Below are 26,401 nucleotides of genomic sequence, written 5' to 3'. Positions count from 1 at the left end.
TAAATTCAGTTTGGTTAGGTGCAGTTTCAAGTGGGCATGGCATAGGATTGTGGGAATAACACTTTTTTTTTTTTTGTATTCAAAAGCTGAAGTTGAATGATAGATGAATTTTTCAAAAGCATTTTGGAAGAATAGAGAGGACAGGGCGGTCCAAGGGATCAAGCTTAGGGCTGCATACACCAGCCAAGCACTCACTGCTGAGCCATACCGCCAGCCCCCGTTGACTGTCCAATGGAAGCTAATCAGAAAAAGGGGAGAGGAAATTCAGAAAGAAGGCGTTTTCCAGCAGACACACAGTAGTAACACGTTTTCCTCAAGCATTGCCCATATGCCAGCAGAGTATGGACTGAGAGCATTCCTGTGGAGAGGCCGACTGACATCAGACAGTTGGAGACATAGTAGATTCTAGTCTGTGTTGCTAGCTGGCATCTGTTAGTATAATTGTGTTGCAACATGCTCAATTTAGTTAATTAACCCAGACTCATGTTAATAAAATGTGTGGTGTCTAGTTTCTGAAATGTGCCTAAGCCTCAGAACAGGCACCGTTCATGCGAGATCTGGACAATGCTGTAGCATACCACGGTTACATTCATATTCATCTCATATAAAATACATGTTTCAAAATTCAGTTCTAGTTGACAGTCTTAAAATTACTAAACCAATAGCCTTTGTGAAAAGTTAGTGGCTGAGATAATTGGTTAGCTATTTCCACAGTATATAAGAGAACACGATAGTTTACATTGCTTTCCAAAGGCCAGTCCTCAAATCTCAGAAATTCTGCATAAAACCCTCGTGCCATTAAAAATGTACAGTCTTTTTCCTAAAGCCCTCAAGAATCACTGAATTAGAATCTTTTTATGTATTTGACATTGAACTTGGAGATCTCTTTCTCACGCACATATTAACTTTCTATATATTGTAATGCCCAATATGTGCCTAAATTACACACTGCTTTAGAAGTTAGTAACAACAATCATACTCTGACCACACTCAGTATGCTATGAGGCAAGCTAAAGTACTTTATATAAAACTTGAATTCTGTTAAAGTTGTTTTAAACGACTCGTAGACACTTAGCTAGTGAATGGACATACTCCTGCAATCCAGGTCTGATTCTCCAACCTAGTTTTAATTACTATATTATTTAGTCTTCCTGAATTTGATATTAAGTTAAAATTGTTTCACAATCATATAGGAGCATACTTCCTCCTATACAAAGAACTCAACTATTGAAACATGTTATTTTAACCTTCTGTATGATGGCTAACAGCATTCTGTGCTAACCTAAGAGAATCCTTTTAACTTTCAAGATGAAAAGTGAGTGTGGGGTGGAGGGACCACATAGGCTGTGCGTTCTCGGGAGGTTTCCTCCTGTTATAAACTAAACCCCACAGTTCTCTATTCACTGGGCAGAGCATGTTCCTAATGAACTAAATGTTAAGTTTAACCTTGGTTTTGTAATTTTTAATAGGCAATCCTTACTACCAGAACGCTATCACAGAAACAACAGGACCAATGAGATCTTGCAGAAGAATTTTAAGGAGAAAATACCATTGCCTAGATTGGACTGTGGCCAGATGGACAATAGTTAACCTTGGTATCTGCCGAGATAACATCAAGATTCACATATTTGAATTACAGAGCTATACATCTTTCAACAGCAGTCTGCAGGGTGCCAGGACTTGAAACTCAAAAAACTATGCTGACATCAGTATACTTAGCTGTAGATTTCATTGCATCAGCTTAAAGCATAGGCAAAGTAGCAACATTTATTAAAGGGAGACAGTCTATATTACCAGCCTATGGCACTATTAAATACTCTATACACACAGGCAAATTAAATGCCAAACCCTCAGCTTGACAAGAGGGGTGGACTTTACTAGTGATACAAGGCAAGTAAATATGGAGTTGCATTTGAGAATCCAACTGGAGAAATACTTACACAGTTATGCACAGAAAGGAATTAAACTTAATTAGGTCTCCAATCTAACTTCTGTTTTGCATGAAATAAGAAAAGGGATTCCAGCCAGGTGGTGGTGGCGGCTAATCCCAGCATTCTGGGAGGCAGAGGCAGGCGGATTTCTGAGTTCGAGGCCAGCCTGGTCTACAGAGTGAGTTCCAGGACAGCCAGGAATATACAGAGAAACCCTGTCTTGAAAAAACAAAATCCAAAAAACAAACAAACAAACAAACAAACAAACAAACAAACAAAAGAAAATGGATTCCTTTTCAACAATACCTCTGTGTTGACGTCTTCAAAATGTCAATGTCATAGAGAGGAAGGATATCAGGATAGTCCTAAAGTCACAATGTCTATGTATAATACAAAACTTTTTTGATAGGATTTTGATTTATATATTCTCTGTATTTTATTTTACAAAATTGCTACTTTTCTTGGTTGTAATAATACTATATTTTGCAGTTTCTCTACTTCAAAATTCTTAGGATATTTATGTTAGGGTCTGCCTAACTGCAGGCCTATAAATTACTTCTAAATAATACTAAAGTAGGAATAGGAAGAGGAAAGAAATGTGTACATAGCAAGATCTTAACAACTACCAACCATAGGTAAATGAGTATAAGACTGTACAGTGTCTTAGCTCCCCTCCTCCTGTTCTGAAACAGGATTTTCACTATGTATCCCTGTGGCTTTGAATTTGAGATTCTCTAGCTTTATAATGTCTGCACATTTACACACACACACACACACACACACACACACACACACACACACACACCTACAGTTGGGAGGGGAATTATGTTGTAAAGACTTTGGTAGACCTAAGCAGCACTGAGTACCAGGGACTATGCTCAGTTTCTGCTACTGAAGGACGCTGCCCATAAAGTAACCTTTCATCAAAGCACTACTATGTGCAGAGCAGGTGAATTCCACACAGATCATTTTGTTCAGGCATAGGCGTCATAGTCATGAAAGGAAAACCACTTAAGCAGCTGACACATGAAATAGTGACTATTCTAAGATGTGTAAGGAGTGCTGTATAAGGTCAGAGGAAATCACTTCCCCTGGGAGAGACTGTGGAAACACATCTCCAAGGATAACAGAATAATAGACACAAATCACAAAAGGTGACAGCTGACTACAACAGTAAACAACATCACTTCATTTTTTTTTTGCCGGAACATAGGTAGAGAAGGTACATTTGTACTTTAATTTTCGATTGGTTAGGTATAAGCATATTTCAATTTACCTGAAAATTGTTATTTTTTTCTTGTAGCTTTAGGAATCCGATCTGTAGTTATCAAACGATTGACTTCTTGACTCAAAACGCCCACAGAAGGAGCTACATGAGACAATGTCTTGGAGACACAAAAAGCATTTTAAATATTTGAAAATGTTCTTTAAAAGGATATTAACAATTGTAAACACCCAGGACTAACTACTATCATATACCCTAACACAGAACTCCATGGAAAGGGGAGGCAGGACAGAAGGGGAAGAAAAATCAGAAGATGAATAAGGGAAGGTTTTGCTTTGCGAGTTGGCTCAAGGAAGTCATCTTTTTCTTTGATAGCTGGGGTGGAAACTGGTTCCTTTGGTTCCCGAAATTTAGAGTTTCTAAAGGCTAAGGAGTGAAAGTATTGGACTCGATAGGTATTCGTGGAGGCGTGCCGCTCGCCCCACAGTGCAGACGTAAGGTTTGCCGGCCTTCTGGCCTGACCGGGCAGTGGATCCGGCAGCCTCGCCCTACCGGGAACCTCAGAGGGGCGGAGGAAGGCAGGCCACCGCCCCACCAGCCGGAAAGGAAACCCTCTGCCAGCGGAAGCGGCCCTGGGCCTTAGCTACTAGTTTTCTTCGAGCTCCCTCCCTGCGGTTCATCCGGCCTGGCCGGCCCCGCTGTAGGGCGTCAGGGACACTTACCTCACTCTTAGACTCTGGGATAGGAGGCACCCCCTGGGGCGCAGGCTGGGTCCGACTACTCCCACCTCCTGGCCACGACCCTACTAGGAAGTGCTAAGCGCAACTTCCGGTGCGAGGGAGTTTTGAAGCCCGAAACTGTAGTTGTAGGTAAGTGATCAGGCGGCTCAGTAAAGAGCCTGACAACCAAACCTGCAGTTCCTGAGCGCGATTTAACTCGTTCAGTATGGACTGTCTTGTGCACCTCTTCCGTAAGTATACTTACAGGTGCATCCCTTTCCAGATGGCACTGCTGTTGCCTGGGGTAACGGGGGACCGAATGCAGGCAAAGGGTACGTCAAACGGGTGGCAGGAAACGCCTCCTGCCACTATCAATTATGGCTGCCTGGGTTTCAACCGTAACTTCCGACTTGGAGTTGATTCTCTACCCGGCTTGAGGCTTTCTCTGTAGCGGAGCTAGCCAGCGGCGCCCAGTGGGCGGGAGACCGCGCACTGCCGCGGAGGAAAGGAAAAGGGCGGGGACAGGGAAGCTGGCACCAATATCTTGCTCTGATTGGGTGACTGCGTTTGCTCTGGCTCCGCCCATCCCTCTTCCCTAGCGAATGCCCAGGCACGCTCAAGAGGGCTGGGGCGGGGCGATTGGAGCCAGAGTGTGTGGAGGGGCGGGGCGATTGGGGGAGGGGCGGGGGGGCGGTGGCAGGGGAGCGTCGCTCGGGGAGCGGAGGACGAGGAGGAGGAAGGAGGTGAGCGGGGATGGTGGAGTCTGAGCTCCGGACGGCAGCCTGGGGCGGGAGCGGCACAGCGGCGCCCGTGGGCCAGTCCCCTGCCTTCCTGCCTGTCGGGGGGCCCGGCCGTCCGTCGGTAAGGGGAGGCCCACACGTCCTGACAGGCGCGAGCCGCCGGGCCCCGGCCCGGGGCCGGGGCCGGGGCCGGGGCGAGGCCTGAGGGGTCGGAGTCCTGGGAGGCGCCGTGGCCGCTTTCCGAGGTGCCACGGCCCGGGGCGCCGGGGCCTCGGAGCCGCTGCCCGCGCGGGGCCGGCGGGCGGGGCACGGGGAGCGGCCGGCTGCCCCTGACAGTGCTGGGCCGGGCCTACAGCGGAGCGGGCGGCTAGGACAGCGCCGCGGTGCGGGCGCGGGCGCGAGCGCGGGCCCGGGGCGGCCAGTCAGTCGCGCTCCGGCTGCTCCCGGCTTTCGGCGCCTCCCGGCCGGGACTGCGGGGCTGCCCGGGTCACGGGGACGCTTGGCGCCGGGAGGGCGGGCGGGCGCGGCCGTGGGTCTGTGGGTCTGTGTGGTTGTGGGACTGTGGGGTGGGGTCTCTGCGCCTCCTCACCAAAGTCCTAGGCGCTGGGCGGTCTCCACCCCACAGACCCTGCGGGAAGAATGGTAGTTCGGCGTTGGGTGTGTTGCCGGGTGAAAGGAGTTTTGGCCGCCGAGACCGCCCTGCTGAACACGCCTGATGGCAATCTCCGCGTCTGCTTTGAGGGCTAGAGGAAAAGTAGCGTAACTCCCCGCCCCCAGCTCGGAACGCTGGAGGCTGCCGGGCAAAACGATTTCCCCCCCAGCCCCTCGGTATCCATTGTTTTGTACTATCCCCTCCCCCATGCCTAGGTAGAAGAATAAGGACTCCAAAGCAGTAGTTCGCCCTCCTCTCCCCTTTCTTCCCCGTCCCTCTCAGGACAGGTTTGTGTTAACTCTGCAAGTAGGGGTTGTGACAAACAGGTGGAATGCTTGTCTATTTGGGAATCGGAAAGAAGATGCTTTTTGGGGTGTGTTTTTCATCTCATTTCACCTTTACACTTGGGAGGTTCGATTTTCATCCCATTGGTTTGTATCATTATGAAGGTGATGAAAATAAAAGAGGAAACCCTGTTTTGCGACCTATCCCCTCAGATATTTTTGAGGACTCTGGGGAAGTAAAAATTAGCTTGCAAATGTGGACTGCGAGGTACATTGGTCTGCAGCAGGATGATTAGTCAGGGAGTTTACACCTGTGTAATCGCGTACACTCTTTGTGGATGCCAGAAGTTCTAGCATCTACCCGGAAGGATTGCGGAATCAAAAACTTAGCTGCTTTTCAGAATCGAAGGGGAGACTTTTGCAAGCAAGTGTTTTTGTGTTTAAGTCGTCAGCACGGACAAAGATGTTTAATTTTAAAGACCTACATTTATTAGTACACTCGTTCCTTCAGTTAACCCCTCCTTGGCATTGTCTTTGTAAACTGTTCTTTGCTGTGTATCTGAAGAAACTTAGAGGTTTAACTATTCACAATTTGTAATATTCGGTAAGTCGTCAGCACGGACAAAGATGTTTAATTTTAAAGACCTACATTTATTAATACACTCGTTCCTTCAGTTAACCCCTCCTTGGCATTGCCTTTGTAAACTGTTCTTTGCTGTGTATCTGAAGAAACTTAGAGGTTTAACTATTCACCGAATATTTGTAATATTCGGTAAGTCTACAAATTAAACTACAACTATATTTGAATTCTTCAAATGTTTTTATTTTTCATATGAGAGTTAATGATAAACTACCTAAATTCTTAAATCGTTCACCACAATGGAGCTTAAGCTGAATACTTAAACACTTAAGTGAGAAGTCTTTCAAACTTATTAAGACACAAAATATTTTTATTTGAGTTTGAGTATGCTTTGGCAAAGTAAAAGAGACAAAAATAAAGGGTTTTGTTAAAGGTTTGTACCTTTCAAAGGATTAAATGTATGTGTAACATAAAGGTAACATGAAATCACACTCTTGAAATCTCAGTTTGGAGTTAGTCTTGAACTCACTCTAACCAACTACATTTTCCCTAGATGCTTGCTAAGTTTCTGAAGAAACTCTATTTGTCACAGTTGACATTTCATTTATTATAGTCTTAAATGTTTTCCTTTTATTATTCAGAAGTTAGTATGTACTGGAAAATGGTATAAAGAGATAATTAGTATTTTGAACTTGGATTACATTTTAATATGTTTTTTTCTAAGATATCATAATGAAAAATTAGATCAGAACTGTTTTTGGTAATTGTAGCAAGTATAGTTCATAAGTCAGCATGTGAACTTCAAACCAGTTATAAATTTGAAGCACTTTATGTTTAAATAGGAACAGGAAAATTATTATTTTTGATGTGCTTGTAGAAATTCATTTAATATTATCACATTGGGCTGAGAATGTAATTCAGTGGAAGAGTGTTTGCATAACATGTACAGGGCTCTGGGTTTGATTTTCCTAGATCTGCAACCAGTCAATCAATCAATAGCTATTGTTTATGTGACTCAGGACAATGGCTTTCCCTCTTCTAGATAGTAACTAATTATGTTCTATATGAAATAATCTCAAGATGGCTTCTGACTTATTGCTGAGATGTGAGCCTGTTTTATTTTATGTGCATGAGTTTGCTTGCTTGTATATGTATGTGCAGCACATGCACACTTGACAGAGGCCAGAAGATGTCAGATACCAGGAACAGGAGTTCCAGAGGGTTGTGAGTGGCCACATGGGTGCTGGTAATAAACTCTGATCCTCTAGAAGAGCAGCCAATGATCTTAAACTGCTGAGCCATCTTTTCAGCCTCAAATACATTTTTTTGTCTTCTGTTATCAATATCAATTGTGGATAAAATTGGGATGTTTTGTGCAAGTAATGAAATTTCATTCATACTTTTTAATATTTGCTGAATTATGAATATTTTTGTATATTGTTTTTCTGAAAGACTCTTGTTTTTAAAAGGTAATTCACACATAGAAGTGCTCTTAGTATTTTAGACCAGAACAAGAACTAGATCTCTTGTGTGTAGATGTAAGGGTATGAGTATTTGGAGGTTGGAATCTCTGAGGTCAGTTGCTATGTCCTTCATGTGTCTTTCATGTATGAAGAAGCATAAAACCTTTGCTTTAACCAAGACATAATTTAAATCAGGAAACAGTGAGTTCTGAGGTTTGTTGCTTAGACGTGGTGTAAGATTTCTGGAATTTGTTTACAAAACTATTTAAATTAAGGGTGGAGATTTAGATATTAGGAAGTGTCAGTATTTATTTTTATTAGACTATTAGTGAGTTGGTAAATGTTTTCTTGTAAATGAATTGATTTGGCTGTATATTTTAGCAGAATAAAGTGATAGTTGAAATGAGTTGTGTAAATAATTAGGTTGGTAGATAATCTTATTTAATGTTAGACTTACCATATTCTGTGCATTAGACGTTTTGTATTATACAGTTTATAATTTAAGGCTAATGAACAAAGCATGAGCATAACCATCTGCTAGTTTGACATTACTCTCTACTGCTAAGCCTTCATAAGATGCTACACCACATCAAAGCTGTGCCCTGTAGATCTTTTTACAAGTATTTTCTCTTAATGAACTAAACTCCCAATATTCTTATCTACTTGTCTAAACTTGACTTTTAAAATCTGCAGTTTCATAAGTAACAAATGTGCTTGAATGTGGCATGTTGCATAGTATCTGAAATGCGCTTGTACAGGGTGGAGAAAACATTTAAGTCTGAAAAATAAAAATCCAATAAAACGACCCCATGTTCTAAAATATGACATGTTCTAAAATAGTACTTATTTTAAAGTAAAATAGTTTTTATTCAGTGCCTTTTAGCAAGGCATTGTTAGTTCAGTGAAGCAAAGTTGGAACACATAAAAAGAATATTATAATTACAAAACAGTCTTAAGCTTTTGAGATGATAACGTGTATTTCTTGAGTAAGTATGTAGTTCTCTTGTCAAGATTTTAAGAGAACTAATTAGATTTCATACTGTCTCATTACAACTTAGTCAGAAATGATAACAAAAAGTAGTGTGTCTGTACTTGTAAGGGTTCTTTCCTAGGGAAGAATGAACACACTGCTTGTATCTGAACAAGGTTTCAAGGGTGAAGTCAGCCCATTCAGTATGCCTGAGAGTTTTATGAATTGTTTTTGTGACATCTTTATGACACTATGAATTTCTAATGTTTCAATATATTACTTATCCTCCATTGCTATCCAGAAAGGCTACCATTTTAATTGTATAATTTTATAGCTGATAAATTTTTTATTTGGGGCTGGGGAGATGGCACAATCTTATGTAGCCCAAGTTAGCCTCAAACTCTGAAGTAACAGGCTGGCCTGCAACTCAACCCATCTGCCTCAGCTTCTGGAGTGAGGGATTTTTATAGGGTGATCTACCATGCCTTCTTTTAATTTTTTTCTAATGTTCTAGAAGTAGTGATTAAATGGCTTGTTCTGATACAAGTAGTTCCTAGAATTTGAAATTAATTTTATTTCAGGTTTTCCAGTTTGTTTTTCTTGTCTACTTTGCTTTCAAGCCTTTCTAGTAGTGCAATCTTTAATTTTTCTGTTATACTGGATAGTTCTAAATTATAATGCAAATTATAATGTGCACATGTCATACTTGTGTTAGGTGCTGATGCAGAGGTAAATACTCTTTGTTTCCTGCTTTTCTTAAATTAGGGTTTGTTGCATGCATTGAACAAGCCGTACTTACACAATGAGACAAGTGCCATAACAGCTAAATCCTAGCACACTGGGATGAGTTAAGATGGAAACTGTCTGTAACCGGCAGTGCTCACTGGGGACATGTCCTGTGTGTGTGTGAGTTGTAGGTAGGAAAGAACAAGGGTTAGATATTAGGTCCATCTTGAAAATTATGCAGACTAGTTGTTTGGATTCCAGTAATATTTTTTAAATCCTTAAAATTTATTTGAGGTGTGTGTGAATACAGGCAAATGGATGTCACAATGAAGTGCATGTGTGAAGGTGCGAGGGTTACCTGCCATAGTTGGTTCTCTCCTTGGACCATATGGGTTCTTGGATGGAACTCAGGCTCTGTGGCCTTATCCCACCAAACTGTGTCTTTGCTATGCCATCCAGGATTTTAAGCCTTACAGTAGATTTTCATTAAAGTTTATATTTTTGGTGGTTATTTCTTGTATACCTGATTCAATTTTGGCCTTGGACTATAGTATAGACCTGTATTAACGTTAAGAGGTACTTAAATTATTACTTAAAACCTAAGTAATGAAATACAAAGAGAACATATCAGCCTAGTATAATTTTGAGGCTTACTGTTGTTGTTCTTTAAATTAATATTTAAACATTATATTCTTTTAGGCAATACATAATGATATTTATATACTTAGAACATGGTTAAATTTATTATGTAAATATTCCTTCTGAGTATTATAAAAACCTTATTTTTATACTTGGTGGATAGTGCTCATTTTTTTGGTGACTCTGATTCTGTGGTCGGCAGTCAGATCCTAATAGAGAGCTTTGTATGCTTTTACTGTTTGAACTTGAGGACTCAGTAGTTTTGTTGTTGTTTGAGAACGGATCTCCTTAGGTACTGTACACTGCCCTGGAATCAACCATCTCCCTCCTGAGTAATGGGGTTATAAGCCTATGCTACCACATCTAGCAGTTAAGTAAGTTTTTATACAATCTTTCTTCCTCCTCTTTTTCCTTCTTCACTCAAGATTTTTTATAATATTCTTTTCTCCCTTTTCTTTTTTTTCCCCTCCCTCCCTCCCTTCCTCCCTCCCTCTGTCATTCTCTCTTCTTTCCTGTCTTTTCACAACAGGGTTTCTCTGTGTAGACCTGTCTTGGAACTTACTCCATAGACCCGGCTGGCTTTGAACTCCAGAGATCCACTGCTCCATTCAGTATTATTTCTTGAAGGGTATAGAGAGAGTTGTAGAAACGTTGGATTTTTTTTTTTTTTTTTTTTTTTTTTTGCATTTCAGCAGTCACCTTAAAATGTTATAGATTATATCCCATGTATCTCAAAGTTATTAGTAACTAAGAATTTCTGATAGTATCTGCTTTGATACTACCCGCGTCCCTTTCTGGGATAAACTTGAGACCTTAGTTTGATATGTCATTTGGAAGATTTTGATCTCCAGATTCAAAGAATTTACATTTTCTTTTCTGCAACATTCATCACTTTTGAAATGATTTGCTTAATGTCTTTTTGCTGAAATAGAAGATTCATGTGGAGCACTCACTGTTTGTCTTTATTGGTTTTTCAATGTATTAACCACAGTATTTTTGACCTTGTAGATTTTTAGTAGAAAATTACTTTTAAGTTATTAATAATACAGAGTCCCAGACAGACTGAATAGGCCATTAAAAAGGACAAAGAGAGTTTTGCACATTCTTGTTCTCAAATACACAATTTCTAAGTCCTTAGAACCTCTCAGACCTTAATTTAGGCCCCCTTTGCTCTCATATAATACCAAATGTAAAAGGCTTAAGTTAATTCCTATAGGCTGTAAGAGAGTTGACAGTAAGAGCCTGGGAAACTACTTGTAAAACAGCTGGAAGCTGGGTGTGGTAGCTGTAATCCCAACAGCTAATTGTCTTGAGTTCCAGGCCAGTCTGTGCTTTAGAGACCCTGACTCAAAACAAATAGAAATGACAGTTGGAAGACATTTAGCTTAATTTGTAAGCATGTCGAATATTTCTTTGTTTTTTTATGTCGAATATTTCAACATGCCATTTGTTTTATACATAATAATCCAGAGATAGTCTAATTCTGTTAAGAAGTCAACTAGTGTAATTTGTTAAAGATTACAAAATGTTTATTTCAGAAACATTTTGATGATACAATTTAAAGCTTTTAGTGTTAAGCTTTTGTTATTAGGAAATTTTGCTTAATGAGGTGCAATGCAGCAGGTATCAAGGAGTAGTTTGTGGATGAGTAAATGGAAACAGTTACTTGAAAGTAATGGAATGATACAATAACTATGACTACCATAGCATTCTCAGAGGTGCAGTTTTATATTTAACCTCTAGTTGTTTAGGTAGCTGTGCTCTATGTGAGATTTTGTAGCATGGTTTTCCTGACCAATGTTGTTTGAGGATGTAATCTGTTACAGTGACAAATGGCCACAGTGTTGTCGCAGCTTATATTGTTAACTGGGCCTGAGCTTTATTTCTCTTGTCATCTTTCAGTTATCTGGATTGGGAACTTTAGGTTCAGTATTAAATTCTTTATCAAAATTTGGGGTTGTATAAGAGATTGGATGACCTGGTGGAGAGAGTATTTAATTGTGCAGCTTTAGTTTGTATATATTTGAGATAGAGGGTTTAACATTTCACTCAAAGCCTTTATTTCTAGTTAAAATATTTGCATTAATATCTTAATAATAAGGTATCTTAAATTCTGTGACTATGTATAGGCGGAAGAAAAGTTACTTTTTGTTATGACAAATACTAGCTTACCTCCGTGTGTTAATCATAGTTCCAAATTCATACAAGTGAGATGCTTATATACTAGGCAGCTTAAAATAATAAAATTTATGGTTTAACTTTGAAGACATTTATTTCTGAGTTTTGGAAGAAGTGTATTGAAATTCTTAATACTAGAAATATGGCCTCAATTCAGAACACCCACTAAGCAACAATGGGAACTTAGCATACTAAATGACTTGAAGTGCTGCAGTGTTTTAAAGTTTTCATCTTTCAGTTATATAATAGCTTATAGTAGAACATGTAGAACATGGATTAACAACAAAGTACATAATAATCAAAGACTATATAAGACTACCAAGTTTTGTTTTTGAATACTAAAGACCTAAATATAATCAGTTATGATCATTGAAAGTTTGCAAAAAATTGGCATGGCAGATGTATTATACATGAAATATAAAAATTATTTTGGGGCTTGAGAATAAATTACCTTTTAAAAAGAGAATCACTATTTTCAAAAAACAGTTTAAAGTTTTTTGCTAGGCCAGGTGCAACGGTTTGGTTTATGCCTTTACCAAGCTAGCACTTGGAAGGTGAATTGGAGAAGTCTGGAAGTCCAGTGTCATCTTTGCTGTCATAGTACATTCAAGACTAATGGGCCCTGTTTCAATTTTTTTTTTCTTTCTTTTTAACCAAGGTCATTTTGGCAACTGTAATGTAAATATTTTCACAGTGTTGTGTACAGTACTTAAAAAGTTCAGTAAGCAATTTTCACTTTACCTTAATTTTTGGTTTTTTTTTTTTTTTTTGGTTTTTTTGGATTTGTTTTTTTTTTGAGACAGGGTTTCTCTGTGTAGCCCTGGCTGTCCTGGAACTCACTCTGTAGACCAGGCTGGCCTGGAACTCAGAAATCTGCCTGCCTCTGCCTCCCAGAGTGCTGGGATTACAGGTGAGCGCCACCACCGCCCAGCTACCTTAATTTTTAAAAAGTATTTGTATGTGGCATGTGCTTGTGAGTGTGTATATCTGTACAGAGACCTGAGGTTGAAGCCAGGTGTTTTTCCTCTCACTCTCAGACTTTATATTTCGAGATAGCATCTCTCACTGAATCTGGAGCCTAGCAGTTCAACTCTGCTGGCTGGGCAGTTTGCTCCATGCCTTGCCCATGCCTGCCTCCCTGTGCCAGGATAGCAGTCATACCCTCCATGCTGACTCTTTACTGGAGTGAAGTGGGGCTCAACTGAGGTCTTCATGCATGTACTTGATCCACTGAGCCAGGCTTCTCCCCTGTGATCTAACCAAAAGTCCACTTACTTCCTAAAGGCTCCACCCCTAAAGATGATCAGATCATTGTAGATTAAGCATAAGCCACAGGAGCAGGAGGTCATTTCTTGGGGGTGGGTGGGTGTTGGGTACTGGTGGCATGTTTACATTTAGAAGATAGCATTTCCAATTGGGAATTGTATGGTTCTATTTAACATTTACAAATTATAAAGTTTATAATATATAATTTGCAAATTATAAAGTTTGTAAAATGTCTGCTGTCTTTGAGTGTTTTGAGTATCTTTTGATGAGAGAAATTCCTTTTAACCTTGTTAAGTTAGTTATGGGTGTTAGATGTTTCTTTTGATCTTATATGAGTGGGTTTGCTTTGTAATATTTGGAAGTACACAGATAGTTTTCAAATCTAAAAGATGTTATGTGTGTTATATTAATCTTTAGGCTGGAGAAAGCTCAACAGTTAAGAGTACACTGGCTGCTCTTGCTGCAGACTGGGGTTTGGTTCCCAGCTACCACATCATAGTTCACTGCCATCGTTAACTCCAGTGCCAAGGGAGGGATCCTACACCCTCTTCTGACTTGTGGGCACCAGGCATGTGTATGGCGCACATACATACGGCAAAACACTCATATATAAGATATATATAAGATTTTTTTAAAGGAAAGTTACATTGAAGCTATACTGTTAGTATAGTAGGCAAATAAAATAGTTGAACATACACAAATTTTTTAAAGTCTCAAAACTATTATATAAATGACTGAAAGGCCATTTGTTTTATAGCCACGTGTATTACTTGTAAGTTATATACTTTGAAGATCATATGCTCTGACCTTTCTGTTTATGATACTTAATGGTTTTGGGAGGAATTTGCAGTTATTGACAAAGTGAAAGACTGTGGGTTTATGCATATACAAATGAAACACTAAATTGTAATCTAATAGCTTAAAAGTACTGAAAGATCTATTGGGTATTATAGTGACCTTAACATGTGTAATAAAATAGCAATTACATTTTATTTCTCTTGTTTTACATTCATCTACCCTCTGGGTTCTTGGTTGGTCTATGAATTAAATTGACATAGATTAACAAGAGAAAAAAAAACAAATTTAATTACATGTGAAAACAGATATCTTACAAAATACAAAGACAGACCAGATTATTAAAGACAATATAGCATCTTCTTATATAGAATATATGTAGAATATAGAAAGGAAAAGAAGTTGTGAGTTTCTGGAGGTGGTAGGGATTTGTGTTATAGGTATGTGAATGGAGGGATTGTATAGCCTTGTTAGTAAACAAAGCCAGGTACTAGTTACATGAGAAAGGGCTTGGTCTTTAACACAGTGTTAGAAAGCTTGTTCAGCATGCACAAAGCCATTAGTTCAGTCTCCAGCACTTCAAATAATTGTCAGTCCTCAGAGTAATCTCGTGAAAATATGCCAGTGGAAACTTATTTTGGGTGACAAACACTGGTCTCTAAAAGTTACGTTTGGGTCATGTGTTCTGAGCCCAGTTGATAACCAATATTTCAAACTTACTTCCAGTTCATACAGGGAAATTTTGTGAATACTTAAGTTGTATTGGCAAGAAAGACAGTTTGACCAGTATTTATAAGTAAATCTTTTTTTTTTGTAGTGTTTCTGTGGTATAAAGACTTTTTAGATAATGTTTTATTAAAGTATCTGATGTCGAGACTCTGCTGGGGAACTGTACAATTAATATACATGGTAAATTAGAGTTGTACAAGAGAGCTGTGGTTCCAATTAAGTTTTATACTGTGGGTTGTTGAATAGGAATTTTCAGCTCTTTGTTTTAAATCTGTGTGTCTGGAATATAAGTTAATATATAAAGTAATAACTTCCTGGAAAAACTTCACATATTTATAGCAATATAAAATCAATCCTGTCTCTACGTCTACCGAACTATTAGTATTTCATCTTGCTTTCTTAACAAGGAATGGGGGGAAGTAAATTTGAAGGTAATGTATATATGCACTCTTGACATGATTCTAATTAATATGGACATGTAGAAGAAACATTCACAGACAGGAATTCTTCTAAACCCCAGTGAAAATGAATCCTATCTCAGATTCACTTAGCAGTATAAAGAAGCATTCCTTCACTTCTCTTGAAAACAACAGTGCTTTTTAAAGCATACTACTATTATCACATATTTTCTTGTTCTTTGGATTACTGCTTTGGTTTTTTGACTTGGAAGATTCCTTTTTAAAACTCTTTACCTCGAAAAATAGTTCTGTGTCCTTTGGAATCACAAGTTGTTTATTTTTATCCATAAGTTATTTAAAAGAACAAAAAACTTTTCAGATCTTCATAAACAGTAACAAAAAATTATGCCTGCCGTCTTGGCATGTTTCAGATATAAAAATGTGAGTGAAAGAGAGTTGTTTTAAGTAGCCTATAGAAAAACATTATATTAAATAAGGGTTTTTGTTGTTTATTCAGCCACATCCAACAAATGTTTATTGATTTATGCATATTTATGCCAAGTAAATCTCTCTTGTGTTATGAAGCGCTTCATATGAAAATGCTTCTTTATGTAAGGAATGAGATGTCTAGTGTGGTGTATGAAGCACAGCAAAGCCAGGTGTGGTGGTGTACACCTATGGTACATGTCTGTCATCTTAACACTTTAGAGATTGAGGGAGCAGGATCATGAATAAGATAGCCTGCCTGGGTTACATTCACTAATTACAGTGATTATGTTAAGAACAGAGTGGAGGTGGACATGGTGAGGCAGGTGAGGAATTAGCAAATTCCAAGTTATCCTGGGATATATAAAAGGCCTTGTTCTAAAAGACCCACACAGAAAATCACCACCAACAACAAAAATCACAAAGTTTAGGTTGAATATTACTCAGTAGATACAGCTACTACAAGTAGTGTTGTAACTCCTGGGATACAACTGAAAAAGATAGGTTGGTTCCTATGTACTCACTACCTTTAAATAGAAGAATCTTACCAGAGAAGATGCCAGTGTTCTGACAGTGGGTTGTTATTATTACTATTATCATCATCATTTTATTAGTGTTTGAGAAAAGGTCTCACTAGGTAGTCCTGGCTGTCCTGAAACTCACTATTGTAGACCAGCTGGCCTTGAACTCAACATAAATCTTTCTGTCACTGTCTTCCAAGACCTGGGATTAAATGTGCTTAATAACATAAGCTGTTATTTTTGTTTTTGTTTTTGTTTTTTTTTTTTTGGTTTTTATTTATTTATTTATTTTAAGTGGGAGGACAGAAGAAAATGACAGAAAGGATCGAAGGCTTTTCAATAATTAGGATACCCAGAGAGTTTGATTAGTGAAGCACTGTATATCTTTCTAGCAGAAGAAATAGTTACAAGAAATAGTAAGCCCCACTGTGGTCTGTGAAAGATGTTCACATGACCAGTGTCATGTGGGAAATACTAGGGCTGTGGCAAAAGCAAGCAGGGGCCAGATCATAAAAGGACTGCAAATTACTGCTACATTTCTCAGATTTATCTTGAGGGCTGTCTCTAATTGTTTTACTTTGCAGTGACCTGTTAGGTTTGGGTATTTGAAAGAGCACTAATTACAGTGATTATGAACACTATGTTAAGAACAGAGTGGGGGTGGACATGGTGAGGCAGGTAAGAAAGCCATCACAGGAGAGAGTTGCTTATACCTGATTGTGAGGAGGATTAGAATCTACATTGTAGACAGTGGCTTTGGGAATACATAGAGATTGATGAAGTGAGAGGTTTTTGGAGAAGAATTAATAGAATTTGGTAATTGTGGAGATGAGGGATTGTAGGAGAGAAGAAATCAGGATTTCTGGCTACCTCCTACCTTTTTTGGAGGGTGTTGCCGCGGTTGATTACTGCTTAAATGTTTTCTCTCTGGAAGACTTTCCTGATCCTCCTACTCTGAGGCTTCTGTTGATTGCCTTCTCTTTATACTTATGGATGTATTGTTGCATAGCTTTACCTGCTTGTCTGTCAGTATATAGGCAGGTACTCTGCATTGAACTCAACCATAATATGCAAAGAATAATGCAATACATATTAGCTAAATGAAGATTGTCTTAATTTGGACTTTATTTGCTGTAAAGAGACCATAGGCACAACAACTCTTATAAGGAAAAAACATTTAATTGGGGCTGTCTTACAGTTTTGGAGGTTCAGTCCATGTCATGGTGGGAAGCAGGGCAGTGTGCAGGCAGACTTGGTGCTGGAGGAGGAGAGAATTTTACATCCTGATCCCCAGACAGCAGGAGAGTGCCCCACCCCCACAGTGATATATTGCCTCTAACAAGGCCACACCTGCTCCAACAGGGTTATACCCCTTAATGGTGCCACTCCCTATGTATCAACCATTCAAACACGTGAGTCTGTGGGGGCCATACCTATTCAAATCACCACAAAGGTATAATTATTGATTAAAATTTTAATGTTTAAATTGTCTTCTAAACTGTTAATGTCTCCAAACATAATTGTCCACTTATGAATTAGATCGTCTTTTGACTTTTAAACACTACATGTAGAAACAATATGTATAACTGACTTGAAGTATTAGATAAATTACTTAATTTAATAAAATTCCTATAGTCTTTATTATATTGGCTTCTATTATACTTTTAGGCTTTCTTTCTAAGTTTTCTTTGTTGATGTAAAAATCAACATACTCAACCTTCAGACTGTAACTTAAGCATAAAGCCTTATCTGTTCTTCTTCTAGCTCCCAAATAATTGAGACAAGACAGTAAGTTTATTAATAAGCTGTAAGCCTAGGCTGGTCAGGCTCTGAGCTATTCTGACCTACTAAGACTGTTAATACCAGATAAATGTCCTGTTACTTGCCAGTCTGGTCTTGCCTGGCTCCCTCTGGTCCCTGTGTATTCTCATGTCTGCTCTCATCTCAACCTCATGGTGAATCATCCTGGTCTCTCCATGTGTTCTCTCTACCCCTTTTCTTCATGGTCCTTTTCCTACTTCTCTCTCTGGGACCTCTACTTGGGATCAGAAATCCAGCTTCCTGATTTTCTCTGCCCAGTTAATTGGCTGATGAGGCCTTTATTGACCAATCAGAAGGTGATGGAGAAGAATGTTTACAAAACATGGAGACAGGTGATGCTTCATAAAAATAAAATACCAGAGTCCTGGTCTGCACTCAACTCAAATCAGCATTTGAATAATATAAGGATAATCTTTACACAGGGCACAAAAACATTACTCCAATACAGCTGGTATTGGATTATTTGTTGTTCAGAAATTTAGAAAGAAGTGTTGATCATTGTAATGTATTTAACAAATATTCATATGGAGATAAAAGTAAAAATCATTGTTAATTGAAGGATAATATCACTAACATTTGATGGATGTTTTCCTACACTTAAAATTTCACATATACTTGTGAATGTTTAAAACAGAAACCCAAATGAGAATGCTTACTACATGTATTCAAGACATTAACATACCTTTCATGCAAAGAATCCTGATAAACATTTTGTAATGAAGTAGCCCAGGATAAATGACAACCTTCCGTCTGTAGAAATGACTCAGTTGACAGAGAGGATCCAAATTCAATTCTCAGCATCCTTGACAGTCAGCTCATAGCCATTGTAATTCAAATTCTAGAGGATCTGACACCCTCTTCTGGCCCCTGCAGGCACTTGCACATCTATGGCATACAGTCATACAGACATATAAATTGAAAAAAAAAAATCTAAAAGGAAAACTAGGGGCTCTAACCTTCAGTTCTGAGAGGAGACCAGGCACAATACATAGACATGCATGTACACAGAAACACTATATGATGTATAGTCAGAGTACTCAAGATAACTTTCTGTGGACCCAGAAAACCCCAAGTATTTTGATGTTTTTAATGAAAAGAATCTAGGTTTTTATGTAAAGCTCTCTGATTAAGCTGTGGTGATTTTAGGAAAATTAAAACTACATTGTGTGTTAAGCAGAATGTATCTATTAGATATATTTTCTCTGAATATTACAAAAATAGAACTAAAAGATCTGCTCACTAACAGTGTAGATTACAATAGCACTTTATCAGGTTGATAATGATAAGTAATTTGAAAGATTTGGATATAAATTAATGGGGGCTCTTTGAAGAAAGACAAATCACCATCTATAAAAATTTTTAAAAATGCATATTGGTTCCTAGTTCAATTTTCAGCTATGCACCTTACAGTTTTGATAAGAGCAGGTTTATGGCCAGTGATGGCATTACCTGTCCTGGTAAATATATTTTTTTATATAAATGAAGAAAGTAACTAGAAACAGCCTATACATGGGTTGACAGGAATAAATTGATGTAACCATACCACAAATCATAGCAATAAGAGAGGATAAAATATAGCTATATGAAATGGGCCCAGAATTTACTGTTTTATCATCTGTATGTGAAATTCTAATATATCATACATTTGTACTGTGTATGATATTATATGATGCCTATATAATATTCCAGTGATTGTACTGTTTTAATATCTTAAATTTCCAGTGTTTTGTTATTTTTATGCACATCATAGTAATAAGTTCCTTTTTTTTTCTCAATACAGATAAAAATAAGTTCCTTTTAACACAGTAACACAGTAATACTCAACTTTTATAGTTTGAAGAAATATATTTGCATCTGAGAATTGGTATTTATATGATCTATGAAATACAGAAATACACTTTTGTGCATTGTGGTCAGAAAAAACTATAAAACAGCACAGAGTACAACCGCAGATTCCTTAAGATTTCTAAAGGTACTTTAAGTAGTTAATTTATTGAGTCAACACATAGTTAATGTTTAATGTTCAGAAGAAGAAATGCAAAATTTCTCCTCAGAAATTTCTGCTTAGTTTTAGTTTCTTTTAAAGTCTAAATTAAAAATATATTTATGTTTGGTTGTGCACCATGTGTATGCTGGGTGTCCCTGGAGGCCTAAGGAGGGAACTGAAGTTACAGATGGCTAATGGTACTGGCAATTGAGACAGGTCTTTCAGAAGAGCAACAGATGGTACTGTTAACCATTGAGCTATCTCTTCAGCCCCCATTTTATTTATTTTTTGATAATTTCACGTGTGACTACAATGTTTTTAGATTCCTCCTCCTCTACAAATTTTCCTGGACTCTTGTGACATTTTCTCCTAACTTCATGTTTTATTATTTCTCTTTCTTTCTTTTCTTGCAACTTACTCAATTTAGTTAGTTATGTCTAAATATGCAGGGCATAGGGCAGCATCCACTGGAGCATGGCTACTACTGTGGGCTGGCTATAACTGCTGAAGAAGATTGGCTGACTACCCCAGCAGTTATCAGCTGCCAGTATACCTCCAGTAGGTGAAGGACTTCCTGAACATTTTTGCTAGTGCTGGACTGTGGACTGGTTAAGTCTTTTGCAGGTCTTTTTCTAATAACCATAAGCTACTGTAATTTCTTAAGATACCCTGTTAGATTTTAGAAACCAGTTTTGTAGCAGTCTTCCCTACTCTCTGGCTTTTACAGTCTTTCACACCTTCTTCTGTGGGGGTGGTCCAGCCATGTTTGGGAGGAGGTGCAATTTAGGGCTGAGTGCAGTTTGGTCAGTTGTGATTCTCTATATTAACTACCATCTGCTGCATAAAAAGTGTTTCTGATGAAGGGTGAGAAGTGCACTAGTTTGGATATAAGGGTAAGTATTTAAATGTCAGTTTAATACTATGTCCCCTGGATAAAATAATAATAGAAGGGTTTGTGGTCTTCCAAGCAATGGGTTTTTGATCAGACTTATAGTTCCAGGTATGAGTTCCCTCCAGTACAGTGGGCCTTAGGCTTGATTTAAAAAACAAAAAATCTCTTGGTTACTCCTGTAGCATTCACGACACTATTGCACTCATGAGCAAATCAAGGCAGGCTAGTCATTACCAGAGCTCACAGGGTCTTTCAGAAGGTATGAGTTGGTAGTGGTTTTCTTCCAGTAGCCTGCAAAGCATGCTCTATCACTGAGACACCCATCCAGAAGGGAGGACGCTCTCAGACCAGCTTGATTCTCTGTATGCTGTAATCAAAATATGATGGCTGACCATCAAGTTTTTTTTTTTAATATTGTCTTCATTTACATTGCCAATGGTAAAGCCTTTCCCAATTTCTCCCCTCCCAAAAGACCCTTAATCCCTCCTCCCACCCCTTGCCTCCACGTATATGCCCCTTCACCCGACACACTCCCACCTCCCCCCATTCAGTTTCCCTTTGTTGGGGCCTCTATTGAACCTTTTCCTGACCAAGGACCACTCCTCCCACTGATGCCCAACAAGGCCTTCCTCTGCTACATTTTTGGCTGGTTACCATCAAGTTTTAATGGGTGACTGAGAGCAATGGCAATAGCCTGTACCATTTGGGGGTGCCTCTAGGACTCTCCCCCTGACTAACAACCCTGTGACACTAGGCTTTTTGTTTACTAACCTATAGCTTCTGGAAGGGGCATTTCCCCTGTGAAGTTCAGTTAACCAGGTAAATATATATTTCTGGCTTATAAAGTAGTTGGTTTCCTTAGACTTTTTCAGTCATTTTAAAATGAGCATATGAAACTTATCTATATTATGGTATCTTTTATAATTGATAGAGATAAACTGTAACAAATATATTTAAAGGTATGAGACAGTTTAGCATAAATAAGTGAACACATATCAGTCCCTTTATCCTACTTGTTGTTGATCATTCAACAGTGACAGGGATTGTAGCATTTACATTGTATTTGGTAGTCACAACTTTTTAATAACCTTGAGACCAGTGATCACAACTTGTCTTTTTGACTTGGTTACTGCTCGATTGAACTTTCAAAGTTAGCTCATAAGAACAGTTTGATTTTTTTCTATTTGCTAGTTTTTAACTGTTTTTACATATTTGTTAGTTTTTAACTTTTTAATCATGAACTAGTGTTAGTCTGGATATAAATTCTTGGGGCACACTTTCTTCCTTGAGTGTTTGTAGATATTTCTTTATTGATTTTTATCACTAATTACTCTTTCTGTGTTTATAAACATTAGATGTGTATGAATTGTTCTTAGTCACTACAGTTTTGACAATGTAGTAGAGCTTTTTTCCAGTTTATTTTCTGAGCACCATTTAAGAATCTTACAATTTAGTTTTGAACAATACCTGGAGTTAGTGTCAGATCACGTAAGTTAAAAGGGTCAGTGCCCAAAATATTGCCGCCACTTTAAGCACCCAGACTAGCTGTAAACTCTATCTTTAAGTAAGCGAATTGCTAGAAGTGTTCATAGAACTTGGGAAGTTATATTTTTGATTACTGGTTTAGTATAAAGGATATACAGCTCAGAGTTAAATGGAAGAGATGTATTAGGCAATATGAAGGAAACGGTATGAATGTTTTATTCCTTTCTAGCACCTTGGTATGTTCACCAAACCAGAAATTCTGCAAGCCCTGCAGTTTAGAGATTCTTATGGAGGTTTCCTTATATAAGTGTATGATTGATGAAGCTTGGTCATTTGTTATTAAGCCAGTACCCAGCCCCTCTCGTGTATACATGGAAGTGGCTAGGACTGTTTCAGTAGCCTTGTCAGGTAATTGAAGGTGCTCTGTGATACTTCATCAAAACTTGACAGAAGTACTTCCTTGAAGTTTACCGTAGTATTCATAAGACTGTGCCAGTGAACTACTTCCAGCTCTTTATTTAGAAATAATAACAGACTCGTGGGAAATTACAAAAAGAGCATATCACCTGACTTCTCACATGATTGTTGGCCGCCTACATAATTAAAGTACAAGGTCAGTATCAACCCTAAAATTGACATTAGTAGCACTATTCATTATATTATAAAACAACATATGTTCTTTCATGTATTCATTGGGTGTATGTATAGTTTTACCTATTTTTATTTCATATACATTCATTTAGCTACCATCACAGTTAAGATACAGCTTGGTTTTTGACCGGAAACCAGTTTTCTCTTGCCTGCCTTGTTTCATCTGCTAGGAACCACTACTCCATTTCCATAGTTTTATCATGCTAAGAATGCTCTATAAATGGAATTATAAAGTATGCCAACCTTTTTTGAGATTGGTATTTTTATGAAGTATGATACCCTTGAGATTGAAGTTGTTAGCATTAGTAGTTTGTTCCTTTTTATTACTCTGTGGTGTTCACTTGTACACCTATATTAGGGTTTATTTAACTGTTCTTTAAAATACATTTGGGTTATTCCCAGGTTTTACCATCATAATTAAAATACATACATAATTAAAATACACACAAAATACAATCTGTCCAGTGATGGACAGATTTTTGTGTCAGTGTGTTTTAATTTCATAGGAATAAATGTCAAGAGCTGCAGTTATATGGTGTAAGATAATGTGGTGTGCATAGTACAGTATATGTGTGTTCTAGAGTGGGTGGACCTGCACTGGTTTACCTTCAGACCACAGCTAAAGGTAACATTTGGCTGTGAGTTTGATTTTACTTCAGGTGTTCTGCTAGATATGTAATGATGTGTCATTACGATTATTATTTTTATAAACTGCTCTGTGTTAGTATTATGTATATGATTGCAGACAACTGAGTTTCTCAGAAAGAACATCACATTTTTAATAAGATGTACACCCAATTTCCAATTTGTACTCTAATTTCTTGCTCCCTTTTTCTTTTGCTGTCTTTCCAACTGTTCTTTTCTTCAGTCTAAACTGCACAGTGTAGTTGGTCCTTTATATAATTTTTTTCCATACTTGGCCTTCTGAATCCTCTCAACTTAATTAATTTAGAAATAAAGTATAGATTACCAAAGACAGTTTGGGGGAAAAAAAAAAACTTCCTAGAGTTTTAGAGGAGATTGTTATTATAGGTTAATACCTGAACTTTTCAGATGCTAAGTTTATTTGCCTTTCGTTCATGTCTTTATGTGTTCCTTTTTACTTCTTTCTTCAAAAACTCTGATCTTGCTGTCAATGAATAAATTTGCTACTGCCCTTCCACTGTGACTGGAGATAATGATATTTCAACTGCATTCTGTTGCCTTATCTTCAAATATATATGCTTTCTCTGAGTCCATTCTAATCTACTTGAAAAGAAACAAGAATCCTCTTTCTTCTCTAAGGCTGTTTTATGCTAGTATGTATACCCTTCTCACTACTTGCAAATTGCAAGTAGCTGAGCTGACTGCTTTAGGAATTACGATTGAGTGTACATGGTGTGTGGTAGAGGGTAGACGCTCATGGACCGTGGTGATGTGCAGAGGTCAGAAAACAACTCTGGTGAGCTCGTTTCCCTAATGTGCTGTGGTGACCAGCTCAGGTTGCCAGGTTGTGTGGTGATACCTTTGCCCACCAGCCCTGGACTGCTGCTTTACCAGGATGTTTGCTCAGTTTCTGGCTTTCTTTATGAGCCTTTCTTCATCTATCCATCCCAAGATGTTTACCTTCTCCACAAGTACCAGTATTTTTATTTATACTCTATGTATATACTTTTTAAAATTATTATCAGTTTCATACATGTCTGTAACACACTATGGTCACACTTACACTTGTGTTCTCTTATCCCTTAGCAAGCACCATTAACCCTTCTCCTCCCACCACCACGACGTCATCCTACTTTCATTTGTCTTAATTAAATTTTTTTTGATAAATTCATGCATGATTACTGTTTTTACATCATTTCCACTCTTCCTCCCTACTCCAATTCCTCTTATATGTCAGAGCTTGGTATAGCTGGTCAGTAGTAGATCTATTTTCAGCTTTCTGAGAATTCATTACGCTGATTTCCATAATGACATCAGTTTGTAGTCCTACCAGCAGTGAATGGGGTTTCTCCTTTTCTCCTTTTCCTGTATCCCCACTAGCATTTGTTGTTGGTTGTTTTCTTGATGTTCACTTTTCTGACCTTCCCATGATAAAAATCTCGAAGGACTTTTAATTTGCATTTCCCACATTGCTGAGGGTATTGAACATTTTTAAAGATACTTTACCACCAGTTTTTATTGTTTCTTTTGAGAACTCTGTTCAGACCCATAGCCCATTTTTTTTTAACTGGGTAGTGTATATTTTTGACATCTTTATCAAATATGAGATGGCTATTAATTATATGTATTCTTTTTTGGGTTTTCTATTTTATTCCATGGACTGATATGTCTATGTCTGAACCAATTTCTTGCTGTATTTATTACTATAGCTCTGCGATAACTTGAAATTTGGTATAGCAATTGCTGTCATCCCCATTCCCCAAGATTACTTTGGCTATTTGGGGTCTTTTGTGATTCTGTAAATTTTAGGATTTCTCTTTTTCTACTTTTGAAGAGTGTCATGGAGATTTTTGTTGGCTTGTATGAAATTTGTGAATAGCTTTTGGTGGGATGGTCATTTTTCCAATTTCTATGGGTATATGAGCATGAGAGGTCTGTCCATCTTCTAGTGTCTTTCTCAAGTTCTTTCTTCAAGACAACATTTCCAATGTAGAGGTCTTTATCTTTTTAGTTAGGTTTATTCATAATATTGTAAATGGGAGTGTTTCCATAATCTTGGGAGTGTTTCTTCCCCAACTTGCCTTTGGTCCTGGTGTTTGATCACAGCAATAGCAAGCTGTTTATGACAGTACTGTATTCTGCTACTTTGCTGAAAGTATTGATCTCCTTTGTGTTTGTTTTGAGTCTGTATATAGCCCTGACTCTTCTAGAACTTATGTAGAACAGGCTGGCCTAGAACTCACAGAGATTCTCCTGCCCAAGTGCTGGGATTAAAGGTGTACAGCACCATGTCAGTGAATGTTGATCATTTATTGAAAATTTCTAGTACAAATTTTGGGATATTTTATGTATCATCATCTGCAAATAGGAATAATTTTACTTCTTTTCCTATTTGTATCCCTTTAATTTCCTTCTCTTTTACCCGGTGGTACTATATACTAAAAGATGGGGAGAGCGGCCGGCTGTATTTTGTTCCTGCTTTTCATGGGATTTCATTAGGCTTTTCTTGTCTAGGATAGTGATGCTTTATGCCTGTCATGTGGAGTAGTTAGTGTGCTGAGGTGTGTTCCCTCTAGTTTTACTTTGTGCTGTTTTTATCATGATGGTGTTTATTTCCC

General features: G+C 38.2%; 2 protein-coding genes across 10 annotated transcripts in view; one reads left to right on the top strand and one right to left on the bottom strand.

The window, feature by feature from the left end:
* The window catches only part of Bbip1 (BBSome interacting protein 1), a 30,582-nt gene extending 26,609 nt beyond the window's left edge, over positions 1 to 3,973 (bottom strand). For 5 of the 6 annotated variants that reach the window (XR_007977958.1, XR_007977959.1, XM_052183679.1 and 2 more), the window contains exons 1-2: positions 3,879 to 3,973; positions 3,208 to 3,316 (exon numbers count right to left, since the gene is read on the bottom strand). The gene's annotated coding sequence lies outside the window, so the exon portion shown is untranslated. The remainder of the gene's footprint in view (positions 1 to 3,207; positions 3,317 to 3,878) is intronic. The other variant, XM_052183706.1, reaches the window with a different exon arrangement.
* Shoc2 (SHOC2 leucine rich repeat scaffold protein) overlaps positions 3,931 to 26,401 on the top strand; it is an 84,954-nt gene continuing 62,483 nt past the window's right edge. Inside the window, exon 1 of one of the 4 annotated variants that reach the window (XM_052183615.1) lies at positions 3,931 to 4,025. The gene's annotated coding sequence lies outside the window, so the exon portion shown is untranslated. The other 3 variants (XM_052183633.1, XM_052183624.1, XM_052183608.1) reach the window with 3 other exon arrangements.

This window comes from Apodemus sylvaticus, chromosome 1, assembly GCF_947179515.1.
Source record: "Apodemus sylvaticus chromosome 1, mApoSyl1.1, whole genome shotgun sequence".
Lineage (NCBI taxonomy): Eukaryota > Metazoa > Chordata > Mammalia > Rodentia > Muridae > Apodemus > Apodemus sylvaticus.
Note: the sequence above shows the minus strand (reverse complement) of the source record. Positions and strands in the feature narration are given on the sequence as shown.